The sequence below is a fragment of the Zalophus californianus genome, chromosome 4 (assembly GCF_009762305.2).
Source record: "Zalophus californianus isolate mZalCal1 chromosome 4, mZalCal1.pri.v2, whole genome shotgun sequence".
In the NCBI taxonomy this organism is placed as follows: domain Eukaryota; kingdom Metazoa; phylum Chordata; class Mammalia; order Carnivora; family Otariidae; genus Zalophus; species Zalophus californianus.
The window spans coordinates 89,678,534-89,684,533 of record NC_045598.1 but is presented as its reverse complement, the minus strand read 5'-3'; positions in this window follow the sequence as shown (position 1 = coordinate 89,684,533).

Below are 6,000 nucleotides of genomic sequence, written 5' to 3'. Positions count from 1 at the left end.
TTTTTTAAAAACAAGATGGCAAAGTGCCAAAAGTTTGGTGCAGTGGCCAATTCTAATGAAACATTAAACATTTTAGCCAGCAATTCCAGTGTCCTCTGCTTTAGAAACATTAGGGGGGGATGCCATCTGTTCTTAGTGATTTATTTAGGTTTTGTCAATTTTTTCTAAAGTATCCTCTCTATTTATTTATTTATTGATCAATTTCTCTGGCCTATGCACTATGAAAGTCACTAAGAATGTATTAAACAGCTAACTGGTGCCCAGCATAGTGCTGGGTGACATGGGAAATACAAAACATTTGAGGTTATGCATCTGTCCTCCAGAAGTTTGTTTTTAGTTGGGGTAAAAAAGCAAAAACAAAAATATGTAAACCATGTGACTTAATTAACCTAGGCGCTATTAGCTGCAGGTACAAAATACATTAAGCTCCAGATTTCAATGTCTCTTGAGCTCCTTCCAGCAGCCTTCTCCACTTTCCTGCCAAACCCTTCCATTTCTCTGTGGACTTTCTAAGAGGTGTTTCTCATGCGCTCAAGAAAAGCCTACTCATATTCTTTTGTGTTAGCATTCCCTTGGACATGTATTGCTTAAAAATGTTTTGAGAGAGGTATTTCACCATGGCCATTGCTGTCAGTGGTCTTGAAATTTTTGCTCTCTGCCAGGCGTAGCTGGTACTGCTGATGCTTCTCACCTGCTCTGCAAGCTGGCTAGATGCTGCCATTTTGGGTGATGGAAAGATGGGAAGAACTTTGGTCTTCCTAACTCTGTTCCCTGCACCCTGAAGTAAGGCTGACTGCATACCTGGTCTCTCACTATCTTTTGTCAGAGCAATCCTTCATCTTTTGTCTTGCACCTCTTTTTTAGACCTTGAGGTGGCTGGACAATAGACTTCCTCCTCTATTTCCTCAACTTGAATATCTTCTGCCTCTGGTCACCATGCACCATTCTTTTCCTTCCTCTTGCAACTGGAAATAAAATTTCTCATTCATGTAGACTCATGCAAAACAATGCTGGGAGGTATCACTGATCCTGCATGTCCAATCTTCATTTGGGACTGAATAAATTCACAGTGCTTCTCAATGAATCCTCACAACAGCCCTACAAGGTGGGCCCTGCTATTCATGTTTTACAGCAAAGTGTACTTAAGTTTAGAGAAACTAGCTTAAGGGCACACGACTAGTAAGATTCCATTATTAGAAAATGTTGGCAGCCTATTCCATGAGTGGGAAACTGTAGCCGTTTGATTGCTTTAATTTGCATTCCCTTTTTGTTACATAAAAAAGTAATGTCTTGATTATAGAGAAACCAGCAAAATGAATTTTATTCATTTTGGAACTTTAAGCTAGAACATGATAGAACTTTAAGCTAGAACATGATAGAACTTTAAGTTAAATTCACAGTGGCTGATTGGTCCCTCCTCAGAATCTTTTTTTTTTTTTTTTTCAACCCTAATGTAACCCTCTAGGCCAAATTTGAAATCAATAAACAAGGCCACTGCTCAAATCAGGCATTATCTGCTTCAGAACTTGTCATGTCTCAGTTTCTGATTGGCAAGTGAATTATAGCCAAGTACTTATTAGATGGTTAGGCTCCCTTCCAGTACAGTCTTCAATTATCTTTGTTATTGTACAGCAAAGAACATTTGCTTGATGAAGTAGGGCTGATTTGCTTATTGTATGTCTCTGCATTTTCGTTAGTCTCTCCAATTCTGCAATTTGTATCAGTTTTCTAGTTATTAGAGTGAATTCATGAGACCATGCTTTATTATTAGTGCTGTCTCCTAGCAGTACGTAACCCTTTGGAATATGCAGAAAACATGACAAATCTCCCAGCTCTGAAGTCTTTGCAGGCTGAGTATGAATGGCCCCACTACAGCAAACCAACAGGGAAGAGTGCTAATGTTTTAACTGGTGAAGCTAAAGAGTGAATAGGAATCTATTAACATTCTTAGCCATTTAAACAGTCATCTCTTCCTTCTTCTCATCCCTGTGGCTTAAATGCAGTTTAAAAAATATATTTTCATATGTGTGTGATTATCGCTTCTCTAGTAGAATACATATTTCATGGTGATGCTAGACTGAACCTCAGTTTTACTGTAGGACTTTAATTGGAGAACCCCCTTGAACCTCCTAACAAAATTTTCCTCTTAGTTTACCCACATGAAGTCTCTAGCTTATAACTAAATATTGATTAAGAAACAGTCTTATTATCTTCAGAAAATCCCAAGTAATCAAATGGTCATGTTCCTGGACTTGGGGGATCCCCTGTCTTTTCCTTTCATTGGACTTCCCTAAGTATCATCACACAGCCCCTGACTGAGGGCAGATACAGGTAGCGATCTTGATATTGCTTGAACACTACTTCAAGGAGAAAGTTAACACTAATTAATACATGTCAAAGATTTTCTAATCAATTTCTTCTTCTCAGTAGTGAATTATTTCCATCAGACAGTAGAATTCTTGCTTCAAGACTCCTAAAACATAAAATTTGGCATGGGATATGGGGATTCACACACAGCATATGATGTTGTAGCATGTGAGCAATATTGAAAGAATAGATTACGGGACATAATGCTTTGGGCAGAATTGAAAAGTTTTGCTAAAGGGTGGATTTTTAGAAAGGGCATAACGGAGAAAATGAATCATTCTTTGGAGGAAGATCAAAATACCTGTGTTTCTATACATGGAAAATGCCTTCATGTTTAATCTCTTTAAAAACTGTAGCCCCATTCTTTCGAGGTCAATATCCTGAAATTAGGGAAACAGAGAGTCTTTAATTTGTGTACCTTACATCTCCTGTATTTTGTTAACCGAGTATTTATGATCTTGTGTCAACATTTATGATGTTGACTATTACATCCTTTCAGAGGTCAGTGGGAGGTGACCATTTCTCCATTTCTGTTCAAGTCTCTCCATATTCAGTACTGTGCAAAGATGCCTTGAGAGGTAAAGTGTATGAATAATGATTTTTTATGACTGCAATTATTCCTCAGTTGATTATTCATTACTCATAGTGTGAACTCTGAGTGAAATTTACATTCTCTTCCTATAGTTAAATGTTACTATCAATTTAGTGTTATAAATTTCTGCCGGATGTAAAGTAATCATGCCTCATTTCCAATATTGAATTGTCTTTGAGTGAGTGATCATATGTCTTTACCGAGCCTTTTCTATTAATTACTAATATTTTCAATCTTGTATAGTACCATAAATCTTATCCATTAAATGAAAAATCATGGTTAATTCTGAATCATTAAATGAAAACTAATGACTAAATCTGACTCAATTCATGATAGTATCTTTCTAAATTTCATGTTTGTGCTAATCTCCATGAAACCGGATGCCTTTATACGCTTGCTTCACATTTGTGTTTTAGCCTTTATCCTAGTTTGTTCTTTCCCAAATAGTTCTATATTTGCACCTTGAATTATTCCAAAAGGTTTTAAAGTAGCTTTGTACTGGGTTCACTATCACTTGGATGTCTTTCTCAAATTACTTTTCAAATCTCTGTTCTTAGGAATATCTCATTAGCTTGATTTTTGTTTTTGTTTATTTCGAAGTATTTTGAATAGATTTTTTATTTATTTCCAATACCAAAACATGTTCACATGTTTGGCTAAAAACATTAAACAATGGATATATAAGGCATTCACTGAAAGCACAGAGAATAGTTTTAGTTACATATACACTTTTCTAATTTTTTTCTATTATACATAAATAATCCTCTGATGAATATTCTTATACATAATTTTTGTACATATTTTTGCTTGTTTGCCTGAGGTAATTGTTTAGAAGTTGTATTTCCAGGAAAATGTTCTTTTTAGGTAAATTTTAATCTTTGTCTAAATTTGGTATTTGAATTATTTATGTATATATATGAAATTAAGTGCGTATATCATTGAACACTGATGTTTCTTCAGTTACGAATTTCCTTTTTACTAATTTCCTTTGTCCATATGTCTTGAACTTTTCATCTTCTTACTAATTTGTAAGAGATATTAGTAAATTTGTGGGATCAATCCCTTGTCACATATTCTTGTATACACATTTTATTTGCTCAACTCTATTAATCCCATTTTTTTAATCCTTCCTTTTCTTTTAAACTAAGAACTTATTTAACACTGTCAAATTAATTTTTGCCCATCGTTTCTTTTAGCTTTTTTCACTTTCCCCTATTTACCACTTTAATAGGTTTGTAATTTGCTCTGTTTCTCACAAAACTGACCTATTTAACCCACACTCTTGCTTTCACCATTGGCCACAGGTTTAGTATGCAATTAGAGTTGCCTTTTAGAAACTTTGATTGATTTTACACTCTTGCTTGTAAAGTCCAGTCTCCTCTTCTGTCACTAGCAGCTTTACTTCTCTGACTCCAACTGGTCCCCAGCGGAAATCAGAGGAGTCACATCATTTTCTTTTAATTTTATTTATTTATTAGGGAGAGAGAGTATGAACAGGGGTAGAGGGAGAAGCAGGCTCCCCGCCGAGCAGGGAGCCCGATGCGGGGCTGGAGCCCGATGCGGGGCTCGATCCCAGGACCCTGGGATCATGACCTGAGCCGAAGGCAGACGCTTAACCGACTGAGCCACCCAGGTGCCCTGAGGTGCCACATTATGATAGGCAGAAGGATGGCCCACAAAAGGTGCCCATGCCCTCAGCTCTGGAACACATGAATATGTTATATACAACATGGCAAAAATAACTTGGAAGATGGAATTAAGGTCATGGACCTTAAGATACGGAGACTACCTTGTTTTATCTGCATGGGCCCAACATAATCACACGGGCCCTTAAAAATGAAAGAGGAAGGCAGGAGAATGAGTCAGAGAAATGTAATGTTAGAATAGACAGGAGACTTTTGAGGCATGAGAGAGACTTGACCCTCTGTTGCTCAAATTGCCAATGAAGGAAGGAGGCCTGGAGACAAAGAATGATTGGCGTTTAGAAGTTGGAAATTGTCCTCAGCTGGCAGCCAGTGAGGACATGGGACCTCTACCTGACAACCCAAGGAACTGAATTCTGCTAAGAACCTGAATGAGCAAAGAAATGGATTCTCCCCCACAGACAGAATGGCACATGATACAGCCTCGCTAAACTTTGACATCATGCTAGACTTCTGGCCTACAATATATAATGTATATATTGTATATGTGACCTGTATAATAAACTTGTGTTGTTTAAGCTACTAAGTTTATGGTAATTTGTTATAGGAGTAATAGGAAACCAATAAATGAGGCTTTATGGACTTTGGTATTGGGCATTTCTGTTTCAAATTCTGACTCAGGCCCTTAATAGCTGAATAATTATAGAGCTTTATTCACTACTTATCTCATGGGGCTGTTGGGAACCAGAAAGTAGTTATAATAATGATAGTAATAAAACAATGATGACAACGATAATACTAAGAATATGTTAACAATATAATAGTATAGATACATACATATGTTTTTAAAATAATGACTGTGGGTAACACTTATTGAATGTTTACCATATGTCAGATCTTTAGTATGTATTACTTCTTTTAATATTTATAATAAATTTCTGTTAGATGGTATTGTTATGATCCACCATGCCTATATTTTTGTATACCTGAAGGATAGAGTTATTAAAAAAAAAGAAAAAGAAAAAAAAAGGAGAGGAACAGAGAGGCTAACTTGCCTAAGCTCATTCATATAGTGAAAGGACGTTGGGGCCAATGCACTGAACCTAGACAGTGTCATGCAGAGCCTGCATGTTTAATCACCTTGCTATCGCTGTTCTATTATTGTTGTTGCCATTTAATATTAACCATTACACCACAGCTGTTCAATTATCATTGTTTTTGTTATCACTATATTATTGTTATCAACCCAATATCAATAAAAAGTCCACAGGTGGGCGCCTGGGTGGCTCAGATGGTTAAGCGTCTGCCTTCAGCTGAGGTCATGATCCCAGGGTCCTGGGATCGAGTCCCGCATCGGGCTCCCTGCTCCTTGGGAGCCTGCTTCTCCCTCTGCCTCTC